This window comes from Phalangium opilio, unplaced genomic scaffold (genome assembly GCF_054372755.1).
Source record: "Phalangium opilio isolate 3A_F unplaced genomic scaffold, DU_Popi_V2 ptg000003l_1, whole genome shotgun sequence".
Taxonomy (NCBI): Eukaryota; Metazoa; Arthropoda; class Arachnida; order Opiliones; family Phalangiidae; genus Phalangium; species Phalangium opilio.
Window position 1 is genome coordinate 4255101 of NW_028324145.1, and position 13796 is coordinate 4268896.

Sequence of the window (13796 nt, forward strand, 5' to 3'; positions counted from 1 at the left end):
GTCTTTCATTTAAAAAAAAAACGAAAATTAAACGATGAATTTTTCCTTTAATTGATAGGGTACGATGAACTGAAAACTAATACTAGGAAATTCTAATTATATCGAAAGAGTTGCGCGTATCATTAAATATTTCCAAGGATTGAAACGAGAAACGTTTCCAAGGGAATATGACCGGTCTCAATCCAACTCAAAAGTGAGTATATGGTATAGACTGAGGCACGGACTGGTGTCTGTCTATGCGGTATAGACGGAGGCACGGACTGGTGTCTGTTTATGCGGTATAGACGGAGGCACGGACTGGTGTCTGTTTATGCGGTATAGACGGAGGCACGGACTGGTGTCTGTCTATGCGGTACAGACGGAGGCACGGACTGGTGTCTGTCTATGCGGTATAGACGGAGGCACGGACTGGTGTCTGTCTATGCGGTACAGACGGAGGCACGGACTGGTGTCTGTCTATGCGGTATAGACGGAGGCACGGACTGGTGTCTGTCTATGCGGTACAGACGGAGGCACGGACTGGTGTCTGTCTATGCGGTATAGACGGAGGCACGGACTGGTGTCTGTCTATGCGGTACAGACGGAGGCACGGACTGGTGTCTGTCTATGCGGTATAGACGGAGGCACGGACTGGTGTCTGTCTATGCGGTACAGACGGAGGCACGGACTGGTGTCTGTCTATGCGGTATAGACGGAGGCACGGACTGGTGTCTGTCTATGCGGTACAGACGGAGGCACGGACTGGTGTCTGTCTATGCGGTATAGACGGAGGCACGGACTGGTGTCTGTCTATGCGGTACAGACGGAGGCACGGACTGGTGTCTGTCTATGCGGTATAGACGGAGGCACGGACTGGTGTCTGTCTATGCGGTACAGACGGAGGCACGGACTGGTGTCTGTCTATGCGGTACAGACGGAGGCACGGACTGGTGTCTGTCTATGCGGTATAGACGGAGGCACGGACTGGTGTCTGTCTATGCGGTACAGACGGAGGCACGGACTGGTGTCTGTCTATGCGGTATAGACGGAGGCACGGACTGGTGTCTGTCTATGCGGTACAGACGGAGGCACGGACTGGTGTCTGTCTATGCGGTACAGACGGAGGCACTGACTGGTGCCTATGCGGTACAGACGGAGGCACGGACTGGTGTTTATGTGGTAAAGACGGAGGCACGGACTGGTGTTTATGTGGTATAGACGGAGGCACTGACTGGTGTCTAGGTGGCTAGAAGGAATAATGGCTACTTAACGATTGACGGGTAATGAAATTTTGCGAATTACTGCGAAAATATTTACTACAATTTGGCAACTGCAAACGCGGTGACAGACATACACACGCAAACACGTCCAGTGTATTACCTTTCCGTGACGCTAAAAATTTTAATTAGGTGATCTAGTACGTCGTTCACTCCTTCTCATATCATATTTTTTAATTAATTTTAATTAATCGCGCCTTCAAGCAACGAATAAAAAGAAAATGTCAGACTGAAAAAAAAAACATCTTCATTAGAGACGTCTCTCTCCTACCAATTATCAGAAAACGAACTTCTCCCCATAGAAGAAGTGAAGGAAAAGAAAAAAAAAACTTAAGAGGATTGTACAAATCAATAATTGGACCCTTTTGAGGCTCAAGAAACTAGAAAACTATAAAAAAGAAATTTACCAAGGCTTAACGGAGGAAAAATATAAAAAACGTCCAACATCAGAATCCGATTTATATTTTTTTCTAGGCGAACGGTGGTGTATTGGTATAAGCAGAAGTAAGATGAGACTAGAAGTACTGAGCTAACCAAATTCTTCACTTGGCGAAAGAGGGCGGCTTTAGGTTGAGGGGAAGGGGGTAGGAAATGTTTTTGGAGCTCGACCAATTTTTTTCTCTCTAGTGTAAGCGCGATGGAAGCGGCATAAAATCCTCAAATTTGTTCACTAGTGCCAGGATCTACTACCAATGCTATGAGCCCTTTACTTCTAGTCTCATCTTACTTCTGGTATAAGTCATATAACTTCTAACAAGTGAATATGAATTGATCTACGAGTTGACATGAATAATTATTGATATTTAAGTTCAAAGCACAGGTGACCATTTCACCTTTCACCCAGTACATCACAAAAAGACAAGTGGCCCAACTAGAGTCAACTGCTCAAATAAATGAATACTTAATGAAATCAAGCATATTCAAAATTCGGTACTAAAATAGTCTTGTGTTTGAACAACTTATTTACTTAAGACGGTATAAGGACAACATAGACGTTATATTTGGCTTTTGTGGACTGCTAACGATGAAGTCCTTTCTAACGTCTTTGGATGGATCCACATACCGGATGTTTCGTCTTAAAGCAGACGATACTACACCCCCCCCCCTTTTGGAAAAGAGTATATTAACTACCGCCACAAAAAAACGTATAATAGTTGAATCAGAGCCGCTAGACGCCATTCATCAGAACTGCGCTCGTGAAAAAAAGAATGCGCAATAGAGACTGCGCACTTGTTCACATTTACATTTACATTCACCTACACATAAAAGGTGATTTATTACTATAGAAAATGAACGTCTTCTTGGTATTATTTTACTTAAAAAGAGATCTTAACCCGCGGGGAAATAATTGGTAGTTTTTTTTTGGCTCCACTTTCAAATTCCTAATTCTATCCAAAGAGGATATCTATAGTGGAAGTCAGGAAGACGATCCAGGAAATATGTTTTTACCCTAACTCACTTTTCTCTTTTGATGTTGCCGGAATTTTAAATGGGAATATTTTTTTTCGTGGAAAGAATATTCGGTAAATAAATCGTTATATTTTTTAAATTGGATATATTTTCCTTTCGGGACGCTGCTTTTTTTAAAAAAAAAAAATAAACCTTTTCATGTGATTTTTGAAACGCGTAAATACTTTGCGTTTCTTTGAAGTCGAGTTTATATTTAGGCATTTGTCCCATTATTACTAGAGATTCAGGAAAGCTCGAAAGATGATAGAAAAATATCCATATAATCAGAAGTGAGATGAGACCAGAAGTACTGAGCTAACCAAATTCTTCACTCGGCGAAAGTGAATATTCTTGATAACACACGAACGGTTGGCCCTCTGCTGGCGGTTTCAGAATTTCCCCTCCAAAACGTGAGACGCTCGCGGTGGTAGACGACCGAACTAGATTCAAGGAGCCGGGTCCGTGTTCCGCCGCTTTAGGTTGAGGGGAAGGGGGTAGGAAATGTTTTTGGAACTCGACCAATTTTTTGCTCTCTAGTTTTAGCGCGATGGAAGCGGCATAAAATCCTCAAATTTGTTCACTAGTGCCAGGATCTGCTATCAATGCTAGAGCCCTTCACTTCTAGTCTCATCTCACTTCTGATATAATTCGATTGAACTTAGCGGTACAATTTATAATATTGCGTTAAAGGTTCCGTTGAAAAAAAATATAAATACGCTTTTTGGAAATAGATTTTTGGTTTATAAAATTGGTATATTAATCATCCGAATGATTTATTTATATGAAACTACTTAAGCTACCCAAAGAGGGTATAAATAGGAGATGGGGGAGTAGAAGCTTTGACTGGAGTGTTCTAGCTGTGAAAGTTCTTTTCTAAGCTTCCGTTGTGCGTGCGCATCTTTCACTGCCCTTCTTTATTGGTTGAAATAAGGTGAACTGGATATTAGTAGTAAAATATAACAAATAAATTAAAAAAAAAAACAACAGCGAGAATTTTGTTCAAAATGCTTGCCAAAACTGCTAGCTTCAGTTGTGACGTCAGTGCCTAGGTAAAACGTCACGGGCTTAGCTTTAGCAGTGGGCTAAGCTACCAGGCGCTACCCTTCGTTTGAAGGGACTCGTAACCGAAAAGCGTTTAAAAGTAAATTAAAACACTAAATAGTCCCACAACTTTCCATCCTGTTGTAAAACGAGGCCAAATTATGGCTAAATTCATAAATCAAAAATGTTATGGCTCTAAAATAGGGAAGTTCTTAAAAGGTTTTAATAGCCAGGGGTTCCGCCTCCGTCCCAACCATGAGATGAACTGAACCAAACCACTTCTAACGAACCTTTCCTCTAGTGCTTCTGATATCAACCACGTAATCTGGTTAATCAACGCCGGAAATTAACGAATTGAGACTGAGCGTAAAGAGCAAATATACAAACAAACAAAAAACACCACTTCCTCAAATAAATATAAGATTTTGTTACGAAATTGGTAGGTCCTTTTTGAAGAGAAGTTCCACTGTAAATTCACCCAACCAACACATACGAAACATACAATTTTCGTACAAGCATATTGGGAATAACAGCGCAGCGGTCGAAGGCAACCCTTGGCCTTAAAAGGGGTCAATAGGAAGATGGTGAAAGGAGGTGGGGGGGGGGTATTACAGGACGTATAAGATGAAGTAGGCGCGGCGGAGAAGCGATATATTCGATAAAGTGATCATCTTAATCCCCCAAAGGGAATGACGATCTGGCATCTTCATCTGATTCTCATCCATCACCAATCGAGATATAGCTACAGCTAGCTCCGTGCAGTACCAGTACACACCAGTGCATCCAGAGCAATAGAGATTGCTCTATTGCTTACCCAAAACCCATCTCTCCGCTCCGTCGCAACGAAGCCTACAACGTACTCAATTTCTCCATTTAGGTTCGTAACCTACACCAAAGAGAATATACCAAGAGGAGCAGAAACCCCGGCCACGGTTTTGGAGTAACTAGATCCGGTTTTTGTTGATTGGCTAAACAGAGAACCCTTTTATTGGTTAAATTACGTCGGCTGCTTAATGTTTGTGGTGGCAAATGGTTTGATCTCTGGGTTGAACGTTGACGTACAAAAGGTAATTTTTAAGCAGATGACAAGGTCACGTGAACCACCGCAACAAGTTTCTCCAAATTCAGAGCCGGTCCCTAGGTTTACAAAGTTTCTGCTCCTCTTGGTATATTCTCTTTGCGTACACCAAGAATACGGGTCGCTTGCTCCGAAAGCGAACCAAACTCTCTATACGTCGCCAATTGATGGCCCTTTAGTCGAGTAGTATATAGATATATACCGACGGCCGCACATGAAAGCAGCTTTAATAGAGATACGCCAGATCTATTCAATCGCGATATTACGTACACCAACACGTTTCAAATGCCAAATTTTGAATTACGCGTCGTCTACGTATAAGGGATTAAAACATGAATTCGTGCCATTGAGAAAATTTCTGAGAAAGTTGTTTGTTTGTTCTTTATGCTCAGTCACAATTCATAAATTTCCCTATTTGATTTACCAACACCAGAAGTAAGATAAGGGACTAGAAGTAAAGTGCTCTAGCATTGGTAGTAGATCCTGGCACTAGTGAACAAATTTGGGGATTTTATGCCGCTTCCATCACGCCTACACTAGAGAGAAAAAAATTGGTAGAGTTCCAAAAAAAAGTTCCTACCCCCTTCCCCTCAACCTAAAGTCGCGGAACAGGGAAGCGGGTGCTTGAATCTAGTTCAGCCGACTACCGCCACGAACGTCTCACGTTTTGGAAAAATTCAGAAACCGCTACCAGAGGACCAACCGTTGGTGTGTTATCAAAAATATTCATTTTCTCCAAGTGAAGAATTTGGTTACCTCGATACTTCTAGTCTCTTATCCTACTTCTAGGGGAAAGGTTCATTACAAATGGTTTGGTTGAGTTCTTCCCTAGCTTAGGACAGAGGCGAACTCCCAGCCATTAATCCTGTTTTAAAGGAAAGGTTCAGATAACATAACATAACATAACACCTTAAAAGAACGGCCTTTTTCTAAAAGGAAAAATATGAAGAAAAAATAAATGATCAGTATTTAATTAGTCTTAAAAACGAGGACTACTGCGCCACCCGCCATTGGTTTAGTGGCGTCTGCTAAATCGAACCTCTTAGCGGGAGTTGTTGAATTCTCACAGGCTCAGAGAGATAAGAGGTTCGATTTAGCAAACACCACTGAACCAATGGTGGATGACACATAAGTCATCGTTCTTACGACTGAATAAATGCCAATTTTTTTGTGATAAGAGATCATTTATTTCTTTTTAATATTTTTCGTTTTATATTTAGAAAAAGGCTGTTCTTTTATGGTATAATGTTATATTACCTGAACCTTTCCTTTCCTTTAAGAACATCCTATCCTAAACCCGTAACATTTTAGCTTTTTGAAAAAACCCTAATTAGGCATCGTTATATTGAATTGGAAAGTTGGAAAAAAATCTTTGTTTCTTCAAAAACAACATCATACGGATTACGGCTGGTCCCAAAGATATGCTTAGTGTCTACATAGACAGGAAACTAACTCTTCCCGGTTTAAAATCTCTTAAAACATCCCCGAGCAACGCCCGGTACCTTAGCTAAAGTTATTATTTATATAAGATTGATCTAATTTCAACTACAAAACACTTAAAACTGACAATATCCAACCCCTCGTTTCTCACGTCTGCAATTAAAAAGAAAAAGGCGGGAAAGGGAAGGCAGAATTGAAGTTAACCCATTACGGGATAATGAGGCAAAATCTTTTTTTTCCATCTTCTCCTTCTTTCCAGCCAACCTCTTACAATCCCATCCCATTCCACGAACTCATCCATCGTTTTTAAAAAAGAAACATCAATGTTACAGAGACAAGAACGAACTATACCAAAGAAGAGTTAGGGCCGGGGAAGTTTTAGGGTGGTTTTGCTGCTGGGAAGGACCGCTTATTAAGAAGTCCAAGTTGGTGGGTGCATGGGCTGGCGTTAAGGAGGCCCCAAATTAGCCGCTTGATGACTTTTAATCTGACAGAGAAAGAAGGCAACCAACTTCGGGGAAAGGAATGAAAAAATTGAGAGCAGAGTACACGAACGAACGGTATACGAAGGAAGACACTCTGAAAACCATTTATTCCCCCACTTTCCCTGACGCCAACCCACCGTCTAATTAAGAGGGAAAATGTTTTGTGACGATGGTAAAATGTTTGCGTTCAATCTCGTTCAGGAACGAATCATGAGAAAGAAAATGTTTGACAACTTCTTCCTAGACCTAGAGTTTATTGAAATTTCCGTCCAGCTGACAGACATCAATAAAACCAACATAAATTGTTCATTTGAGTTAGAGTGATTATAGCAACCATTATACAGGGTGTTTCTCATAAGTCTGCCATAAATTAAGCGGATGTTCTTTGGGAAATCACGAGAAAAATATTGCAACCATAACTCGAAAACCGGTGTCCCTTAGCGCAAAATGGAGATAGAAGTTACTTTTTCGACTCAAATTCGTCCAAAGAACATCCCCCTTAATTTATGACAGACTTATCAAAAACACCCTGTCCTGTACAAGTGAACCACTGATGAAAGTGATTTTGATAAAATGTGCAATACGGAGTGCATAGTGCATTAGCACGCGATAAAACGTGCAATACGGAGTGCATAGTGCATTAGCACGCGATAAAACGTGCAATACGGAGTGCATAGTGCATTAGCACGCGATAAAACGTGCAATACGGAGTGCATAGTGCATTAGCACGCGATAAAACGTGCAATACGGAGTGCATAGTGCATTAGCACGCGATAAAACGTGCAATACGGAGTGCATAGTGCATTAGCACGCGATAAAACGTGCAATACGGAGTGCATAGTGCATTAGCACGCGATAAAACGTGCAATACGGAGTGCATAGTGCATTAGCACGCGATAAAACGTGCAATACGGAGTGCATGGTGCATTAGCACGCGATAAAACGTGCAATACGGAGTGCATGGTGCATTAGCACGCGATAAAATGTGCAATACGGAGTGCATAGTGCATTAGCACGCGATAAAATGTGCAATACGGAGTGCATAGTGCATTAGCACGCGATAAAATGTGCAATACGGAGTGCATAGAGCATTAGCACGCGATAAAACGTACCTTGGGTTAAAAATAGTGCATACAGTTAAAACGCCGTCGGCAACATTTCAAAGTGCAATCGAGAGAGTGGGGGGGGGGGGGTTTAGGAGCATATCGAATTGAAAAGCCTAAAATACATTTATCGACCTGCTGAAGTCGAAGCTATAAAGTCTGGAAGGGGGGGGGGGTTGCAACCGCGTATCATCGAATCATTCAATGAAGTCGGGCTATATACAAATTGAAAGTGACATTTTAATAGAGTTGTTAAATAGCTAAACCCGAATACGGACTCACGAGTCACGAGGAGAAATTCTAGGAAAGAGCCAGGTCCTCGACAACCGAAGAGCGGATGAAATACATATTCACAAGTAAAATAATAAGTTATCTTTCTGCTCTTTCGGTATGCCTTCCAAGCAAGCTCAAAATTTCCAAAACCAAATTCTAACTTGGTATTTTTTGGTCTCGCAAATTCATAAAATAATTTGAACTTTTCAGTAAATCACATCTTAGCAAGTATGTAGCCCAAAAAATAAACTATCTATACCTCCATAAGTTCATAAGATATGTTCCATAAGTATGACACTTCCTATACTTCGTAATGCTAGAGATTTACTGAGAGTACGACAAGCGAGAATTGACTGGACTCGGTTTTGCAGTCCATCTTCCTATTTAGTCTGTACTAAGCCTTTGACAGCGCCTAACCAGGCATCGCTTTACCTCGAATCTATGACGTTTCACCTACGTCACTTCATGACAATCTCTCAGAAACCAGTAATAAACTTATGGAACATATGAATTTATGTTCAAGTTTCGGAGCATTTGTTATACAAACTTGGAATGGAATTATTTTACATATGGTATACATATATGGGACATTTGATGGCATGGAGACGTACCCTCTCTTTCTGTTTCTGGATGTTAGAAGGACTCGCAGTTTTAGTTTAATTAAAGCTCAGTATAGATAAGTTAGAGAACTCGAAAAGTCAGTCAAGTGGAGTCTGTAGATGCGGGTGATGCCGGCTTGGGGCTCTGGATTATAAGCCTTTTAATCGAATAAGTGTAACACCCATTTCACCCCATTGCCCCCCCCCCCGCCGGTGTTACTACCCTCCTGAACTTCGTCGCTCCGTCTTATGCAAATGGACGGGATTAAACATATTTTCAAGAGTCAAATCTAATGTCGAGAACGTCGTATCTTCGCGAGTATGAAGAATAAACCATAGAGTAATTTCCATATAAGGTATGGCAACGTCATAACCCTCTATCTCTTACCTTAGTGATATCCCCCCTTACGGGGGCAAATAGTACTCTCTCTTACAAAGTTGCCCCCAACGTTGGGGATACACAGTTCACTCCCCCTCTCTGCCGAAATTACTCTTTATTAAGATATTTATCGATGTTAAATTAAGAATATTATGAAAAGTTCTTAATGTCTGACCAATAGGTCTGACTGATAATCAACTTCGTACAACCCAAACCGCTACACCAATTAAGATTTTGCAGGAACGTTATTCAGTCTTTAGTATAGCGGGTAGTCATTATGAAAGATTTTTTACAATCCACGGCCATCTTAAAAATGGCGGATAGAAAATAAAAAATCTTTCTTTGTGGAACCACGTATGCGTGTTTCACGATTATTTACAACACTGGTTCCCTATATCCTATATTATAGTTTTTGGAGTTTGATTTTCCGCCATCTTTTAAAATGCAGACGGAAAAGTATAATATGCAAAAATGTCCCAATGGGCTGACGTGCAACGTACCTTCGCTGGTAGTTGTTTTATAGATTATTTAAAGTTGTTAAAGGTTTGTAAAGTGATTTATAATAACTTAAGTAATACGATTAAAATGAATTAAATCAAAATATGTACGATACCCATAAAATGTTTCGAAATGGATTGAACGAAATTGACACACTCACCTATAAAGAGAAAAAGGGGAAAATGTGATTAGTAATTTATAAACACAAATTAATTAAATAAATCTAATCTAATCAAGAAACAGAAGTTGCCAGTATGGCAACATTATAAAAGATTTTTACAATCCACGGCCATCTTGAAAAATGGCGACCATAACTTAAAAAAAAATCATCCGTACATTTCAACCGATTTCATTAAAATTTACTAATCCTATATGGCGTTTACGGCGTTTATAATTAAACATGCCACCATCTTTTAAAATGGGCATGGCGGCCCGAATAGTAGTAACAAAAACATATTGACGGGCAAACTCCGGCTCTTTGCTGGTAGTAAATCAAAATATTCCACATTTTAATGGCGGTTACTTTTTTCAGTATTTAATTTTCCATTAATTATTGACTAATTATTAGTGATTTAATAATATGACGTATTTATGACATGTTAATATAATAACCGTTTAAAATTAGACTTAAGACAGTGTGGCTCTAAAATCGAGGAGTTCATATAATCCTTTTGATATAGCTATTTAACCGCGACATGGCGGCGTATCTTCGCAGTCTAGTTGCTTAAAGCAGCGAGGATACACGTACAGGTAGGTGCAGATTGGATTGGTGAAGGAAGACACGAGGACACGGGGGACGAGGTTGTTCTAAGTGGGTGGTGGATAGTGGACTATACCTTGCGTAGACCATCGCCTTAGGTATCCCGGGGAGGCCCTATTTACAGATAGGCCAGTGTTGATTCTTCGGGAAGTTAATATCACCAAGGTTTCAACTCAATCATAAGTATAATACGTAAGGTCCTTATAAGTCAGAAACGATAAATTAAAGAGACTTTAGTTTGATGGTGTTTTTTAGCATCAGTTGAGTAGAATATCGCTGTGCGACTCGTGAGATCACATGAGTGTAATTCTTACTTCTAGGTTTACAGCGTTATCATACTGGTTGTCACGCGTCTGACATTTATCACGCCGATTATTTTAAATTGGCAATTGCAAAATTTTACTAAAAATAAGCTTTCTTTTGATTTGTTTTTCTTCAACAAACTGCATGGTAGTGTGAACGCGCAAAATGGGCGAAATACAGGACAATATGCGAAGGCATAGGATAGGTAATATTATAAAATATAGGATATATATGCTCAACATGAAACAGATAGGTTTGTGCAGCATTTTAGTTTCAATGGGCCAATCTGACTTATCTTTTCATAATATACTTATGAGTGAAGCAAATGTGTCGTCGGACTGCGACATGGACTTAAATTGAAGCACGCGTTTACAAAAGCCGACGTACCATACGAGTGAAACCATTAACTCTGTTAACATGGACTGCATCTAGGGAAGGAGGTTAAGTAAGGGACCTGTCATGATTAAGCAAGGCGACCAGCCGTGAACTTGATGACTATCCTATGTAAGTTTAACCAACGTAAACCTGCAATGGCCAGCTTTCGAGAGGAGTTTCTATAGAGGTTTGAGTTCAAAGAACTTCATCGCGCTGCACCATGTTCATTTTGAAAGCCGTGGAACTGTTAGCGTTCAGAGTTGATCGAGTTTAAAAATTATGTTTAAAAAAAAACTAGCCAACGTTTAAGGCCTATTTTTAAAATTCATTTACATTTCCCTGACATTTAAAGCCCGTTTCCAAACTCCTTGACCTATGACCTTCCCAAATCTTTTCAAATGAATACTCAAATTCCCTGACTTTTTGTGCATTCTCAAATTCCCCGCTGTCACTCCCTATACACATTTTGAAGTTCATTTTCAAATTCAATTCAAATTTCCTTCTATCAAGACAAATTCAATTCAAATTTCCTTCTATCAAGACAAATTCAATTCAAATTTCCTTCTATCAAGACAAATTCAATTCAAATTTCCTTCTATCAAGACAAATTCAATTCAAATTTCCTTCTATCAAGACAAATTCAATTCAAAATTCCTTCTATCAAGACAAATTCAATTCAAAATTCCTTTTATCAAGACAAATTCAATTCAAATTTCCTTCTATCAAGACAAATTCAATTCAAATTTCCTTCTATCAAGACAAATTCAATTCAAATTTCCTTCTATCAAGACAAATTCAATTCAAATTTCCTTCTATCAAGACAAATTCAATTCAAATTTCCTTCTATCAAGACAAATTCAATTCAAATTTCCTTCTATCAAGACAAATTCAATTCAAATTTCCTTCTATCAAGACAAATTCAATTCAAATTTCCTTCTATCAAGACAAATTCAATTCAAATTTCCTTCTATCAAGACAAATTCAATTCAAATTTCCTTCTATCAAGACAAATTCAATTCAAATTTCCTTCTATCAAGACAAATTCAATTCAAATTTCCTTCTATCAAGACAAATTCAATTCAAATTTCCTTCTATCAAGACAAATTCAATTCAAATTTCCTTCTATCAAGACAAATTCAATTCAAATTTCCTTCTATCAAGACAAATTCAATTCAAATTTCCTTCTATCAAGACAAATTCAATTCAAATTTCCTTCTATCAAGACAAATTCAATTCAAATTTCCTTCTATCAAGACAAATTCAATTCAAATTTCCTTCTATCAAGACAAATTCAATTCAAATTTCCTTCTATCAAGACAAATTCAATTCAAAATTCCTTCTATCAAGACAAATTCAATTCAAAATTCCTTTTATCAAGACAAATTCAATTCAAATTTCCTTCTATCAAGACAAATTCAATTCAAATTTCCTTCTATCAAGACAAATTCAATTCAAATTTCCTTCTATCAAGACAAATTCAATTCAAATTTCCTTCTATCAAGACAAATTCAATTCAAATTTCCTTCTATCAAGACAAATTCAATTCAAATTTCCTTCTATCAAGACAAATTCAATTCAAATTTCCTTCTATCAAGACAAATTCAATTCAAATTTCCTTCTATCAAGACAAATTCAATTCAAATTTCCTTCTATCAAGACAAATTCAATTCAAATTTCCTTCTATCAAGACAAATTCAATTCAAATTTCCTTCTATCAAGACAAATTCAATTCAAATTTCCTTCTATCAAGACAAATTCAATTCAAATTTCCTTCTATCAAGACAAATTCAATTCAAATTTCCTTCTATCAAGACAAATTCAATTCAAATTTCCTTCTATCAAGACAAATTCAATTCAAATTTCCTTCTATCAAGACAAATTCAATTCAAATTTCCTTCTATCAAGACAAATTCAATTCAAATTTCCTTCTATCAAGACAAATTCAATTCAAATTTCCTTCTATCAAGACAAATTCAATTCAAATTTCCTTCTATCAAGACAAATTCAATTCAAATTTCCTTCTATCAAGACAAATTCAATTCAAATTTCCTTCTATCAAGACAAATTCAATTCAAATTTCCTTCTATCAAGACAAATTCAATTCAAATTTCCTTCTATCAAGACAAATTCAATTCAAATTTCCTTCTATCAAGACAAATTCAATTCAAATTTCCTTCTATCAAGACAAATTCAATTCAAATTTCCTTCTATCAAGACAAATTCAATTCAAATTTCCTTCTATCAAGACAAATTCAATTCAAATTTCCTTCTATCAAGACAAATTCAATTCAAATTTCCTTCTATCAAGACAAATTCAATTCAAATTTCCTTCTATCAAGACAAATTCAATTCAAATTTCCTTCTATCAAGACAAATTCAATTCAAATTTCCTTCTATCAAGACAAATTCAATTCAAATTTCCTTCTATCAAGACAAATTCAATTCAAATTTCCTTCTATCAAGACAAATTCAATTCAAATTTCCTTCTATCAAGACAAATTCAATTCAAATTTCCTTCTATCAAGACAAATTCAATTCAAATTTCCTTCTATCAAGACAAATTCAATTCAAATTTCCTTCTATCAAGACAAATTCAATTCAAATTTCCTTCTATCAAGACAAATTCAATTCAAATTTCCTTCTATCAAGACAAATTCAATTCAAATTTCCTTCTATCAAGACAAATTCAATTCAAATTTCCTTCTATCAAGACAAATTCAATTCAAATTTCCTTCTATCAAGACAAATTCAATTCAA

The 13796-nt window shown here is 37.9% G+C and overlaps 1 protein-coding gene across 3 annotated transcripts in view; it reads right to left on the minus strand.

The window, feature by feature from the left end:
* Positions 1-13796, minus strand: part of Trim9 (E3 ubiquitin-protein ligase Trim9) — a 341298-nt gene that overhangs the window by 151874 nt on the left and 175628 nt on the right. The gene's annotated exons all lie outside the window — the stretch shown is intronic.